This window comes from Limulus polyphemus, unplaced genomic scaffold, assembly GCF_000517525.1.
Source record: "Limulus polyphemus unplaced genomic scaffold, Limulus_polyphemus-2.1.2 Scaffold98, whole genome shotgun sequence".
Taxonomy (NCBI): domain Eukaryota; kingdom Metazoa; phylum Arthropoda; class Merostomata; order Xiphosura; family Limulidae; genus Limulus; species Limulus polyphemus.
The window spans coordinates 115152-132276 of record NW_013665708.1 but is presented as its reverse complement, the minus strand read 5'-3'; the positions used below and the strand labels follow the sequence as shown (position 1 = coordinate 132276).

The following is a 17125-nucleotide window of genomic DNA, read 5'->3' as shown; positions in this document are numbered from 1 at the left end:
CGCCTTAACCACCTGGCCATGCTGGGCCAGGATACAGGGACGACGATTAACTCCCACTATTCAGCCAGCCAATAACGAGCTGCCTTTCCTCTACTTTGTCAGCAGACCCGGCATGGCCAGGTGGTTAGGGCACTCGACTCGTAATCTGCAGGTCGCGGGTTCGAATCCCCGTCAGACCAAAACACGCAAGTCTTACTCCCGGATACTCACCTCTAAAAGAATCTGGAGATGTGAAAAACACCATACGAAACTACTACTACTACTTTGTCAGTTGGAAATTATGCACGGTTGTACGCAGATAGCCCTTGTATAGCCTGACATGAGAATTCTAAATAAACGAAAAATACTGAATTATGTAATGTAGAAATTCTTAACTTTCTATAAGAGAAATTAACCATGAACGTTCCAGATAGTTTCTTAATATATCACAATGAGTGTCAAATATATATTTATACAGATAAATTAACAACTACTTGTGCCTAAAACCTGTTGCTTTTTTTTTCACTAAATGTGATGATGTGGACAATTTCAATTTAAGACTTTTGAAAAATGTTTCTACACATACACACACACACACATACAGACAACCCAATTTTTCACGTCGCCCTCAATCAGCATGCTTAATTAGAAGATAACGTTTATTCGTTTTTTCTTTAATTAGTAGTCATTTTCAGCTTAAACAGCTCTATTTTTCTAACAGAATAGTTGCCCTGAGGAATGGATTGCCTTCGGATGTGGTTAAGGGAGTTTCAGGGAAAGCTTGATAAGTATTTTTAGGTTTAGAGTTTAGTTTAATTTAGTGGATAAGACAGCCCAGATGCACGAAAATGTCCCTTGTTGTCTTTTAATGTCATGTTATGTTAAAATATATAACACAAGAAAGATGGTTTCGATATCAGCTTTAGCTGTGTTTAGTCGCAAGGGCTACTTTTCATTCGCTGAGGTACTATAGCGGTTTTATAATAAGTCAGCGTGTAAGTCCTTTAATTCTAGGTCAGTACAAGGGCGTCGTAATGTACGAGATATGATTTAGTTTTGTATATTTGTACATTGTACATTAACTATTCATGAATCTTTGGAGTGGAAGAACAAGTATACTGATGAAATTGAAATGATGTCATGATGGATTGCTTCTGGATACAGAGGCTTTAAATTTTAGTGAAAAGGAACGAACGAGTACACCAGTGCACATTTAATTTACGGAAATACAAAGTTTTTTGTTATATCCGTTTGTTCCCGGTCCGTTTTGGAATTACGAAAAAGGGCTTTAATAATATTGCAAATAAATGTTATCTAAGTATTCAGAAACAAGCACGGGTAATATTAATGTAAGAATCTTGAGTACAGTGGCACCGTACTTTAATATATCATCAATAAATTAAACTATTCAGAACTAGTACGAATGTTTTGCGAAAAGCAGCCTATTATGCTATTACTAGGTCATCCATGCGAGATTAAAACGTAAATTGAATTTTAGTGTATCTAAAATTTCAATATGCAATTATTCCCAAAAATATGAAATTAAGCTACACTCCTGCATTTTTGCATTCGTAACTTTTATATTGAATTGTCACCAAAATTTATAAACAAATTAAAGTCATCCCTATGGAAATAAGATCTAATTTCTGGTTAAACCTTTACGTGTATTGCTGTAAAGTTAAGCTCTGTTCGAATTTTAATTTCTTACCATTCGTAGCACATTCTGCCAGTCAACAATCCGATATTAATTTTAGATTTTAATGCAATTGATCCTACTTGCTTGGAGGTTGGAGAGATCGCAATATATTATTTTCCAAACCTTGTAACAATTTGACGCAAAATTCATACTGTGGGTGAAATTTTTTAAATAAAAGTTTATGATAAAAGACGTTGATATAATTTCCAAATATTAGTAATTTCTTCCTTTCTTTCTCTTCAATGATCAATAAAGATCTGGAGAAGTATTTTAATGTTACAATTCCTCATATTTCTATTTGTTTGTATATTTACTAACCTTTTTTTGTCACTTGTAAGTTGTACTGCAGAAAGTTGTTTATAAAATGTTTTTCGAAAAATATTTAAACAAAAAACGTGAGTTATTTTAGTTCGCTAAAACAGGAACAAATATTTTAAAGATTTGATTAACCATTATTTTTGTGTGAAATCTAATTCTCCTATGAAATAACTTCCTCAAGGATGGGTTTATAACATATTCAATGACTGTTTTATATGTTGTCGTATTAGTAAAAATACACTTAAGCCTTCGGGAAGCTTTGATTGACCAATGAATGAAAGTATGTTTTTTATGTCGATAATCTTTATTTTGTTTATTCAACTTTATATGTCATAAATTTTAAAAATTATGTTTTTTCTTACATAATAAAGACACACATACGCACAAGCTGATGTGCTATCTGAATCTATAGTTCCAACTTTCCTTCTGTAACAAATAATGCCACCCTTCATCGCGTCAAAATTATTGCACAAAAGGTAAAGAAGAGATGAAATCTCCTGTGTCCTCTCAATATTATTGTAATACATTTTGCATTAAAATTATTTAAAATCTAACTCTCTGTCAACGTTCTTGATACATAAATTTAATATCCAACAAACTAAACGTCAAATGACATATAAGCATAACTTGTTTATGAACAAAACCACAAAAATACCATTTTATTATACGCTTTTTTTTTGTAATATTCTTTTCATATCTCAGTATGAGGATTTGAAATTCTCTAGGCTCCAGAAAGTCATAAATTGATTGTAAATGTAGCATAAAAATCAGACGTTTTATTTCAGTTACTATTGTTTATAACATCTTGATAAATCAGTGGCAAAGTTTTGATTAATAATAGGTGTACATTCATATCGTACAAATGAGGGAAACTAAATAAGCATATATTTTTAAGTTATCACCTTTCGAAGTAGCAAATACTTTGGTAATGTCACAATTATTAGATAACACGTTGGTAAGAAAAATATAAAAATAAGGGGTTTGATTGTATGTATTACTGCTATTACCTCAAAGTTTACTATTTCGTATATAGATATGGTTCTAAAGAAACGTTGACATTATCAATACAATAACCTTATCAAAGCGCTTCATCGACATCAGAAAAGATACCGAAGCACGGTTTAAAATTCGAATCTTATGAAAGATAATTACAATCATAATGTTGTACTATATTCAAATCTCTCTTACAGGTTATCTTGAAATATTGTAGTTAACTTGTGCTGTCTTTATGACGTCACTATCAAATAGCAGCAATTGCTACTGTTTGGTGTAAGCTGTTATAAGTTCTGAAAACGACAGGGTTTTACGTAATATTAAAACGATTTTGAATATGTAAATCAACGAGTCACATGATAACCACAACCGATATAAAGTAGCAATTGAACGGAATATATCAAAACTACATTTTGACATTGGTTGGCGTTTGTAGGTAGTGTATGACACCGAAAACTGATCGCTTTCGCGAAAGGTATGCAACAGCCCTTTCCGGAGCAAAATATTCATACACTCATATTAGAAGGAGAGTTCAGATCTGGGACTTAGAATTTCTAAGATGAGGCTATGCCTTGTATATAATGGCTTTGAAAAACAAAGGAATATGAATCAACATGGGGTAGAAGACCATCCAGAAGGAGACATGCAACAAGTCTTATCCCAACCGTGGTAAGCAAAGTGCGGCATCTTGTAACAAGTGAAAATACACAAAAGTCATTAGCAAAAGCCACCAATGTACCCCAGGCAACAGCATGCAATATAATCAAGAATAATCTTTATCTGGAAAACTGACGCAAGTCATATGTACACAAGCTGTTTCCAAAACATATCATTTCAATCTTGGCATACCTCAAGCAGCTACAAAATGAAACCGGATATTCATATTAATCCATGCAAAGACATACTGTTCAAATCACCAGAAGCAGTGGTTTTAGCTTTCTATTTTGCACTGGAAATTACCTTGCAAAGTTATTGTCAAAATGCACGATCATAAGATAGAGCACGCCTAGGCGTGGCGACATGAACTGTAGTTACTTGGTGAAGTTAGAAAATTGCTTTTATAAAACGTACTCAACAGTCTGTAGAAGCTGAATTTATAGATGGCACACACTCTACGCCGTATCCTAATACAAGTTACGAAGGATTATACGCAGTAATTGCAACAAATTGGGATTTCCGTTTCCTGTATTCATTCGTGTAGTGAATCCTTACAAGTCCTAATCTGGAAAACTATCTAGTAACAAATTACGCTGGAGAACTTGTGGGACAAACAAATTCTAATGCACTTTGACATCCTGCCAGAGTTTATTCCCTTTTACAAGTTCAAAAATAGCATAACTCTTTGGTGTTCAAACATGAAATCGCTTTTCAATAACATCTGTCCGTTTTTATTTTGTTTTTTAGTTTTTCGCAAAAATGTAGGTGTTGATTAAAGCGTATGACTATTGACATTGTTTTAATTAGGTTGCATCTATTGATTTCAGAGTATAACTGATCATTGATTTCATTAGTTTTAATCTTGAGGTATGTTGTCAAAGTTTGAAGTGTTTAAAGAAATATATACGTATATTATACACAAAGACTCATAGTGTTTTTCATTTGTAGCAGCACAGTTAGAAGTTAATCAAGTGTTTAAAGAAATATATACGTAATATTATACACAAAGACTCATAGTGTTTTTCACTTGTAGCAGCACAGTTAGAAGTTAATCAAGTGTTTAAAGAAATATATACGTTATTATACACAAAGACTCAGTGTTTTTCACTTGTAGCAGCACAGTTAGAAGTTAATCAAGTGTTTAAAGAAATATATACGTATATAATACACAAAGACTCATAGTGTTTTTCACTTGTAGCAGCACAGTTAGAAGTTAATCAAGTGGGAATGTTTTAAATCTCTCTCTATTTTAATCTCTCTCTTTGAAGAGATTCTTGCTTGAAGACTAAATCAATTATAGACAAAAATAACTGTTAAAAGTTGTTTTTTTCTGGCGCTTAAAATTGTCAGGTGATCATTAGGAGGTTTGATCGAAAGTATAAAAAGTTCATAGCTTTATTGAGAACTTCTGACCACATAGATTAGAGCTACATTAATTTTAAAATAACACGTATTTTCATGATGACAATAAATTTAACAAAACAAACTTAATGCTATAAATGAATGGAATGGAACAATATATGAAAACCGATAACTTTAGTGAAAAAATATATTCAAACATAATCTGAATAATATCTTGAGATGTTCAACGCATTGTAGAAAATTTAGGTTATTCCTAAATTCAACCCTAATCCAATGATGTTAAGTAATCTTCGAAACTGTAATTATAATTTAAAATGATAATAATTATATATTACAATCAAAATAATTTATGGCACTAACCACATAGAAAAGTGGAACATATTGTTACTACTGCTTTTGGAATATGCAACTTGCATTAGGCATGTTCAGCACATTTCACGTCAATTTCTCTTGTACCATCATCAAACCAACTCGTTAATTTGTGTATCATCCGCTCTTGATTTTCTCTTATATCATCATCATGCAAACTCGTTAATTTATGTGTCACCCGATTTTAATTTTCACTTATATCATTATCATTCTAACTCGTTAACTTATGTATCACCCACTTTTAATTTTCACTTATATCATTATCATTCTAACTCGTTAACTTATGTATCACCCACTTTTAATTTTCACTTATATCATTATCATTCTAACTCGTTAATTTATGTATCACTCGCTTTTAATTTTCACTTATATCATTATCATTCTAACTCGTTAATTTATTTATCACCCGCTTTTAATTTTCATTTATATCATTATCATTCTAACTCGTTAATTTATTTATCACCCACTTTTAGAATATCGTCATCAAGCCAACTCATTAATTTGTATATCACCCACTCTTTAAATAAGTGAAAGGGTTAGGTTCAGAGAAGCTGCATTTATGTTCTAAGAGAAGGTAGCGCATTTGCTCCTGAATTTGTGATAAATATTTTGTTAATTTATGTTTGCCTAACTCTTTCATATTTCAAAACTGTCAATAATATTGCTTTGGTCATAATATTACATTCTAATTAAGCTAATATATATATATATATATCTTTCTTCATTAATTTTGATTTTCTTAACATTTTTATTTTGGGTTTTAAATAAAATTTGGTTGTAATTAAGCACAAAGCTACACAATGAGCTATTTGTGCTGTGCCTACCACGGGTATTGAAACCTGTTTTTAGCGTTATAAGCCTACAGAATTACCGCTGTGTTACTTGGGGGGGGGGTAATAAAGAGAAATATGATTATGTGATTCATTTTCCATATTAGATTTTGAATACATCCAAATATTGCTCACTGAGCTTATTCTCGTATTAAACACATCAAAATTTTGTCTACTACATTTCGCACTTTAGAAAAAACAACTGTAAAATAAATTTGTTTTCTTTACTTAAAATTTAATGGAATATGATAGTTATTAAGCTAAAAATATCCGTAGCTAATATTTTTCTCTTGTTTCTTCTTGAAGGTGCTTAGTAAACTTTTTAGCAAACGCAGCTCGTCTTGTCTGACTTCGCTGTTGGCACTTTAAAGGTAATAATTGAGGTAAGTAAATAATAGAAAGATTTTCTTTTTCCGATAACATGACCATGAAGCTATTCAGATACTTATAATTTATTTTCGCAAACAAACAACTACATTGAAACCTTAACAGTTTAATGTAAATTATCTTATTAGGCATTAAATAATTTTTGGACGTATAAATCCAATGTCGAATGTGTGAAAAATACGATAAAGGCACTATATTACTCAACCTACTGCTATATATATATATAAATTATGTTTCCATTAACACTGTATCTTCAACCATTTCTGCTACTTGACGTCAGCGTGTTTCATGACAGTGGTTCATCCTAGTGGTTCGTCGCTGTATGATAACACTCTGAACAATTGTATTCAGTTCATTTGAGAAACAATAACATATAAAATTTACTTTTTATAACAGAGGAAATAACATGTGCTTTGCAGAATTAATTTATATAATATGTATGCGCGTAATGACTCTATTAACTCGAAAAATATGCAGCTATTCAATGTCCATTATATATGGTAGTTTGGCCTAACACAATAAAATGACTACAATAGTATTTTCGTTCGTAGAAAAAAATAATAATATGCTGCTTAAAATAACCTCTAATTATATTCACAAATTAGTGTATTCTAATTCGGTGTTGGTTTCAGACTGTATATGCGTTAATAAAAACGACATTGCCGAAGAAGCAGTCTAATTGTAATACTAATCCAGATGTATTCCACCGAAAGTTTGTTGTCTTTCGAACGGCCATTATTTGTTCCTGTATTTGTTAGTGGCGCGTTAAAGCGGATAGTCTTCGCCTACACAGGTTATGGGCGAGTCTACTTATGCGTTTATGTTATTTCCTAATGGACATGTGTCGTGTATAAAATAATGAAACATGTACAATTTGTAAGCACACAACCATCGCCTAACGACCTTGAAACCTGCAGGGATTGAAGGAAACCTATCATTGTGATGATAAGTCAACACGCCTGTAAGCCAATGGAGAGGGCACGTGAGCGGCAGTGACTCGCTATCTTTCTGATTACGTCACCTCATCTCGAAAATCTTTAAGTAATATCTTCACGACAAGTAAATCACACAGGTTACAGCACCGTGGCTGCTTCTGCCACTTTTTATTTGGAGATAAAAGCAACGCTAACAAGGCCCATTCGTGAGATTTCACAGCCATGATTTTCAACTCGTAAACAAGTATCATTCTTCTTCTTTATTAATTTCAACATAAATAAAATTATTCATGATTATCCTACGATGACGTTTAACCCTCATCGTGTTATGAAGATATTAGAATCTAACAACAGTGGGATTGCTGAGCTACTCAGACTAAGTTTTAAATTCAACGAGTAATTATGAACATTCGTTTAATATGTATATTAACTTTTTCCCATTTAATTATAAAGCTTTTTTTGTGTGCTCTGTATAGAAAGTGTTTCAAGAGTAATTACACTTATTCTGGTTCTTTTTTTTTCCTGTGCTGTATGTTTCTTATGTTCTTAGACACTACATTGTTGGATATTTGTGTTACTCTTGACCAAACGTTATTTCTTTTTTACTTTTCACACAAGTCTAGTCATCCTTATTTTCGGAATGATAAACTAAAGGGAAGGCAGCTGGTCAACAGAACCTAGCGCCAACACGTGGGTTACTCTACTCGAAAAAAAAAAAAGAGTTTGACTGTCACTCTTATAACGCACCCAAGGACTCAAATCGCGGAACGCATTTTCGTGGCAACGGCACGCACACCCTTAAACCTTGGATCCACAGTCCGGCACGCTAATAACTAGGCCATGATACACTCAGTCTTACAAGCCTGTTATTAACTGAAGGCCTAGTAGTTCTCCTACGTATAAGGTTATTAATTCTATTGCTTATAGATCTAAAACTTTTAATCCTTCGCCATTTTTGCAACGCCTAATACCATATCATCAAATTTACAACTTAGTTAACTGTCTAGCTTGTAATGCTCTATATTGCTGTTATTGTATATCAGTTGTTGTTCAAAAAAATGTAACTCGATTTCTGATGATAAATGAGCTCGGAAGTTTGCGATTATAAATATCTAATGTAGAGATATTTCACGCGTTTATAACACAGAATCTCACTTCATCAGAAGCAAAGTAATGTTTTTTTGAGTGACAGGACAAAGAATAGGAAATATCGGTAATCGTTTCTTGGAGGTATTGCATATACTGTTGGAAGTTTCGGAACTTGCTGTATCCAAACATGTAATCCATATGTCGGGAGTATAATAACAAGGTTTCAGAGTAGCTGCACAACCTTACCAGCAACGGTCGCACAAACTAATTTATTACTTCTTTTTTTAATTCTCAAACCGAATTATGCGACTTTTCCTCATTCTGTGTTTGAAGTTGGAGACCTTGTTCTTGATTATCTGATCTGGTAGAATGCTGCTACTGTTGAGGGCAGTTCCCCATCATGAAAAATATAGCCTACTATTACTATCATTAATGTTCTTCTTAGCACCAAACCTATTTTTGAGTACCACCAACTATAGTATGGTTAGAGGTAATATTTATGTTTATTAGGGTTTATATTTTATTTGAAACGACTGAATATTAAATTACTGGTTTGTTAGATAATAATGTTGAACACGAAAGTGTCAGAGTTAGTTTAATGACGAAATACACAAAAGAAACGGTGATTAATTTACTAGTGGGTTTGTTCATTGTACAGCTTGAGTACCAGCATAGCATCTTCGGGCTTCATAGATAGATTTGTCTCAACAAGGACTGTCAAAAAGTCCATGATGATCACATTCACAGTGGCTGCACAGGATGAAAGTCGAACATTTCGGAGTCTTGCACATGATGACGACATGCGGTAGAGTAGCATAGTTCCAGTCACGGTCAGCAGGATTTGGAGCAATCTGAGGAAAACCTACTGAAGTCTGGTCTAAAAAACAGATGCAACGACGGGCGAAGAAGAAGAAGACTCACATTGTGAGTCACATAGTGGACCCATAGGTTACACAACAAGAAGTACTGTTATTAACTATGGGTTTTCTGCTGATGATGTGGCCACTCATAACTCGGTCAGTTTTTGTCCGATTTGAAAACTGTTGAGTGTAATTTTTCCATCTTACCCAATGCAAAATTGATCAAATCCCAGATTCTTTACATCCGATCTCTGCCACCGAGACGCCTCTGGTTGAGGGAAAGATCCTTTGTAAAAGCATTCATTTTAGTTTTTCTCCAAGAAAAAACCCTTAAATCCGTCTACCTGTTTTGTTAATTTACTTTAACAGCTCCAGTTTTTTTTTGGTAACATTAACCAAAATACTAATGTATTATCACCAAATATGCTCGTTCTTTCAGCCGTGGGGGCGTTATAATGTTAAAGCTAATCCCACTAGTTGATTAAAATAACCCAAGAGTTGAGGTGAGTAGTGTTGACTAGCTGCCTTCCATCTAGTCTATCAATTCTAAATAAGGGAAGGTCAGCACAGGTAGCCCTAGAATAGCTTTGCGCAAAATACAACGAATAAACAAGCAAAAGCTATCGCGTTCTTTCATCCGGAGTATCAAAAATTAAAACAGGAGTAACTAATTAAAAATATTATTTGTTTTGTCGCAGATTGAAAAATAGGCCGAATTAGATGGGAAATAATTTTGTTATATGCTGCTAAAATAACTTTTTTTAAAATTTGGTATTAACACTAACCCAAATATATTACACTCGTCAGAATTCTAGCATGTAGTCCTGCTAACTTCTAAATACCGAATTTTAGCTGCTTCAATAAACAAGCTTAAATAGAGAGATATCATTCCCTATATTTATTATAGTATAGTTAGAGGTAATTTTTATGCTTATTGCGGTTTTTATTTTATTTGAAACGACTGAATATTAAATTACTGGTTTGTTAGATAATAATTTTGAACACGAGAGTGTCAAAGTTAGTTTAATGACGAAATACACAAAAGAAGCGATGATTAATTTACTAGTGGGTTTGTTCATTGTACAGGTTGATAAAATTACATGTTAGATTTTGTTTTTGGCGGGTTAAGATTGTAAATGAAGGTATATGGCTACAACATATTATGCTCTCGTAGACGCTAAGATAAGAGAATAGCCCCAAGTTATTTTGAAAGGCCATCAAAACATGAAGTACAGATAAAGGATTATACCACCTTAAAACTGCCTAAGATAAATTTAGATAATTTTTCAAATCATCCCATGTGATTAAAGGACGATTATTCATCACTCAAATCGAAATGTTTATAACCTTATGTCCTTACTCAGAAAAGATGGCTTATTTGACATTATGATGCACCCTTTCAAACCACGAGTACTCATAACAGGTCAGGTGCCTCGAGAGAAATCAGTGCCCTCTCGTGACCAATTTTGATATAGTCGAGCAAGAAACTTAAGTTTATTGTACTCAAGTGTCGCCATTAAATACAATTATTAAAAACAGGAGTGTTTGAAACAGCAAAATAAAATATAACCAAGTATGAGGAAACAAATGAACAAAGGTTTAAATTTAATTTGAAGGCCAGAGCAAGTGAATTTTGAAATATTAGTATAGAAATCCAAATAATAATGTTTGTTTTTGTTTTAAAATCTATGGGACTCTAATCGAATGTTTCTTGTTCTTCCTTAGCAAATTAACATATTAAAATATTAGAGGCGGGGATATTGAGCTGCAAGTTATTTCTTGTTGTCATACATAAGTTCTGTTCAAATAAAATTATTTAGTTCGGATTGACGGACTACTTTTAAGGCTTTAAAATATGTTAAATATAAATTCCTATTACAGAAATAACGAAATAATGACAGAAAACAATAACTTCTCTTAAACAGTTGATACATAACTTAATGCAAATTAAGTAAGCAATAAGAAGGCACAATTATAAAAGTTCTTAATCTGAGGGTCGCGGTTTCGAATCCTCGTCCCACCAAACATGCTCGCCCTTTCAACTGTGGGGGCGTCATAATGTGACGGTCAATCCCAATATTCGTTGGTAAAAAAAGTAGCCCAAAAGTTCTCAATGGGTGGTGATGACTAGCTGCCTTCCCTCTAATCTTACACTGTGAAGTTAGGAACGGCTAGCGCAGATAGCCCTGGTGTAGCTTTGCGCGAAAATAAAAAAAAAACAAGCATACATACATGTATATGTAATGCACATATCAAGTACCAATGATCTAAAAAAGCAGCATTATTTGATTTCGTATTTACCTAAGTATCGAATATGTAAAACAAAAGCAAAAATAATATGCTTAGTTCTAGAATTTTGTATTTAAGTTTTTTGTGCATAAACATTGAAATATTTGCATAAACTTACATGAATATGTATGAAGCATAACATATACCGATATAACCACTCAAAATACTTTCATACAATAATGAAAACCAGCAAAAAAATGAGCATATATCAAATAATATATACATATATATATATATAGCATTTGTTAGAGAAACAATTGTAGCAAACACGCGGTACCTGTTAAACTTTATCGATGTACAGACGTCAACCTACAACTTCAAAACAAATATTTGTGTAAGATTAAAGACCTAAGATAATTAAAAGTTTGTGGACTCTTGGAAAAAGTCATCTAAATACTTGAAAGTGAGAAGTATTTATCCTTGATTGAGAACTAAATCCATGCAGAGGTATGAAAGACATCGTGTTTGTCTAAGCTGGTATCTTACAAAGGCAGCTGGCCTTATAAGGAAAATTGAATGTGTCTCGCTTCTGTGGTTTGAGGCAAATGAAGTCCTTGCTTTTTTGATTTTAGTGAAACTATATTTGTTCAGCTTAAACAACAACAGCCAAAGAGTAATTTTTATGTTACTTATAGATAAGAAGGAGCACTTACACATTACTGATGCCACTTAGTTTTAGGGTTTTACAATTGTATTTGCCACCTAGTTTCAGAGTTTTACAATTGTATTGTATTTGCCACTTAGTTTTAGGGTTTTACAATTGTATTGTATTTAGTGCTTCTTTGCTAAATATTTTCATAAAGTTTGGTATGTTCGGTTAATTATCTGTAATTATTTAATTACTAAAGAAAAGTAAGATAATAATTAATGGCTATGATATACCTTAAGAAAAACCCAACCAAATAGCTGAAAAATAGATTTAATAACATTCACGCGGTAGGTATTCGATTGCAGAATAATTAACAGAATTTTGCATATCTAATCCTGTTAGTTACAGAGAAATAGTATACGTCAAAACAAGAAAAGAATTTTTCAGACCTTATCGCATCATAAATTATACATTAAAATGCCGCTTTGACAACCAACTGTTGAAGTGTAGGCTAATATTTCAAACTGCTTGTCTCCTTAAAAAGAAGAAAACAAAATAAATTAATAATGAAATTCTTGAAAAAGGAACTGCCATTTAATTCTGCTTTGATTGCTACCAAGTAAAGGCCTATTTTAATGCTTTATAGTTTTTATCTTGGTTATGTTAATAGTTTTCAAACAAACAAACAAAAGATGCACGTAATATTTCCAACTTCTGTTAAAATAATATAAAAGCTTCTCTTTGAAGTGATCTTTTTCCTTAAAATAAAAATATGTTTATCTTTTGATGTATAGTAAATTCAAGAGAGAGCTTAATTTAATTAAACGTACATATAAACCTTAACATTTCATAGTTCTCCTAAAACTCTTTCACTAGAAACAGGAAATATGTCACAGAAGTTACATAAAACGTCCACAAGCCATAGAAATCAGGTATTTAGACAAATACAGTCTGTTTGAATTTTGAGTAACATTTTGTAGAAGTCAACGAATAGCAAAAGTAATAATAATGACTTGCTTGCCTAAGTACGAATTAAACATGGGCATGCTTGCCTAATTACCAATTAAACATGGGCATGCTTGCCTAAGTACCAATTAAACATGGACTTGCTTGCCTAAGTACCAATTAAAACACGGGCATGCTTGCCTAAGTACCAATTAAACATGGACTTGCTTGGCTAAGTACCAATTAAACATGGGCATGCTTGCCTAAGTATCAATTAAACATGGACATGCTTGCCTAAGTACCAATTAAACATGCCGCAAAGTTTCCATTAAAGACGGATATACAAAACTATTTTCTTTGTATGAGAGTTTTGTTACTTTTATTTTTCTTTTTTGTAAAGTAGCGTAATAGAAGTTTTATAATATCCAGGTATTCAACAATTAAAGCAGACCTTTATTTCCAAATTTGAATACGTTTAAAATATTGAAAATGTTGCACTTGAGGATATTTCATGTACTGGTGTTATAAAGAAAATACTATGCCTGAGGATATTTCATATCACCTAAATTATCTTTTATTGCTTTAAGATTAAATAAATTGTTTCCCTCCTACTTCAAGGTTTACAGCTAATTTCTTTCCTCCACTTCATGAACCAGAACATAGGTGATAAGAATACCTTATTTTTCACACTCTTATTTGCGAATATCGTGCAGTTATTATTCATCATTCACGCAGACTGATAGATAAGACTGTTGAATGTAAAATATTACTGTCCAACTTTTTTATCAACCATCGTGTATTCGCTGGCGTGTCACGTCTAGTTGTTTTGTTTGTGATCATCTTCATATCACATCTCACGTTTAGTCAAAAACAAAGTCAAAAGAGTAACAAATTTGTCTGAGTTTGTGCTAAAATTACCTTCTTACAATAGATTTAGTTTTAGAATAATGAAGTTCATTGACCTGAAGTCAAATAACTTTGGAAGAAGACCGATTTTTCTCAAAGATATGTGATGGGTTTTGAAGGTTACCCTGTATTCTTAGTGCTTATAGCGAAACTAGTCAACCTGCCCTATGCAATGTAATTTCTTATAACATCCAGATCTTATAGCATGTAAATCTAGTATTTTTTACGTGTTGTACATTTTAATTTCGTAATTTGTTTCATGTCTTGCATTAGTTCTGTATAAGGTTTTGGTCATAATATTATAAATCGCATATAACATTGTAGACAGCATGAGTTGTGAAAAATATAAATATAATTTTGCTAGAATTAAAAAACATTCTTACTCAGTTAGCCTCAAATATAATTGACATAGAAGAAAATCATTTATATCCTGATATACAGAAATCCCAATTTGTTATTTAAATGAACATCACTTTGTAAACGTGATCATTTTTTATATTCAACGCAGCTCAACTTTGTAAACTTTTTTATTGTCCATGCAGCCTAAATATTTTATGGTCTTTGATTTTGTTTGAGGTCAACTTTATTCTATAAGTAATGAAGAAGTATTCTAACGGTATCTGTCTTCAAGTTGGTCAGAGGCGAGTCTACGGATTTAAAACGCTATAATTCGGAGTTTAAACCCCCTCGATGGTCAAAGTGCAGATAGCCCATTGCATAGCTTTACACTAAGACAAACAACTAACGGTATTTGTGTAAAAACTTCAGAGGTCAAGTATGGCTTATGGTTAGCCAGCCAGATTATACATAAGTAGATCCATCTTTCGTATCTGTTAATGCTAAAAATCAAAAACAACACAAACTTATTTTCTATGAGAGAACGTGCTATTTGACCTCACGATTTTTAATGAGTAAAACACATCTGATCTCTTTAAAACCTAATCATTGTTTATCCAAAACAAGGATTAATATTTGCTGTTGTTCTTTGGATAATTGCATTTCTATTTCTCAAAAGAAACAAATTTAGCGTTAAATAAACAATTTTGAATTAAATAGTGAATGAGGTTTAAATGTCATGAAAAATATTAAAAGCTACTTAGTTCTTTTTGTGCAAAACCAAAGTACAACCTTTTTACATATTGAAATTTTTTCACTGTGTTTTCAAAGTTAACTTTTGCTTAGTTATAGTAATTTTTAAGAGAAAATTAAACGTGGCTCCAACTCTTTGAAACTCGATAAATTTAATAAAACGAAAATCAATTGCAACTCAGAAAAATTCGGTTTCATTTTTACAAAAGAATACAGCATAGTCTAATTAAGATATTTAAAGACAAGATAACATTTAAAGCACATAGGAAGGAAAGAAGTTCTATTAATTAAAGTTATGTTAATTTTATCTTTTTCAAAAGATGGTCTGAGTTCAATAAAGAAAAATTCCGTTAGTCGTCACTAATAGAGGTATTCTTAAAGAATTGTAATGAACATTGGCTTTTCCGTAACAATCAAAACATTATTACAGGTGAAGAAAGAATTTTTATTTTTATTTTTTTTAGACAGAATTTTGTTGGGATTGTTTCTAAGAGAAAAATTATGAATGGAAGAGTTATCATGTTAACAAAAGTTAAGAGATTTTACGTCAAATTTAAACATTCAACATCTATTTGCTTAAAAATCAACCGCTACAATCGAGAAGATCATGCAAAAACAAGAACATAAAAATGGTGCCATTAAATGTTATGTTTTAATAGTTTACTTATTGACTATAAGTATTATTTTACCACAAGTTACATACTCGAGAATGATCGCATCAGTGATCGAAACGTCGTACCTGTTTTAGAAAAATTCTTCCTTACTATAAAAGCTAAAACTTGAAAGATCATGTTTATTTACATAAATTAAAATCGTTATTACCTTTCTGGTTTCTTCTTTAAAAAATATTTATTAAAGATATTTTTCGAGCAGAACAAAAGCAGTTGGGCAAGGTAGTAAAAATAATCAAATAATAATAAAAAAAACAGAATTGTTTCAACTTTGCTTGAAATATGTGTAAAATTTAACATCATAACACCCATCAAAATTTGATAGGGGTATAACTATTGCCGACTGGCTCAACGTATTGCACAAGGATACGTTACCTCTTTTTGTTTATGTTCTCTTGTTGTGGGTCATGAGAAAACAGTAAACTCGGACTTATCGTGACAATGCTGGAAACGAATTTACAGAGGGGAAAAAAGTGAGATATTCTACATGTCAGGTCCAGTACCTCTACTGGTTCAAGGGATAGCCTTAAGTGTTCGTGTAAGCTTGGATCCATCATAGTCGTGAGGAAGCTTAATGCTACTTTTCACTGAAAAAAAAAAGGATCGTTGCTTACATATAATTATGCCCTAATGTGATCACATATGTTTTACCTCAGATTTTCTCAGTGTGTTTTGTTTCATAACTCTAATAATTGTTCCACGATTTCGCTTAGTTCCAGATATTTAGAAAACACTACAAACAATTGTCAATCCTTCAGCTGTTGCATAATATGCGTAATCTAGTTTTAAACTTTTACTGAGTTTCCAATAAAATCAGAATCTTGTAACAATATATGAAAATCATAAGACATACGATTTTCTAGTTTAACAGAAAGATTTAAACGTTTAAACTTATCTACTTTCTGTGGCTTATCCCTCTTGATGGTAGAAATCTTTTGTAAGAAAGGTGACACATCCAGAAAGACACAACGTCATTAACTGACATATTCCCCGAATATATTAGTTCGTCAAAAAATTATGGTCGCGTTTTGGAACACTTTCATTAACCCCCCCAAAAATAACAACAAAAAAACGTACATCACGTATAATAGTTAAACGAACCGGCTAAGCGTCACGTTAGTGTAGCCTATATAATGTGTAAAGTTTAGTATACTCTAATCC

General features: G+C 32.1%; 1 long non-coding RNA gene across 1 annotated transcript in view; it reads left to right on the top strand.

Moving 5' to 3' along the window:
- Positions 1-17125, top strand: part of LOC111088534 — a 55395-nt gene that overhangs the window by 2819 nt on the left and 35451 nt on the right. The window contains exon 2 of the long non-coding RNA XR_002613023.1: positions 6511-6587. This is a non-coding gene — a long non-coding RNA (uncharacterized LOC111088534). The remainder of the gene's footprint in view (positions 1-6510; positions 6588-17125) is intronic.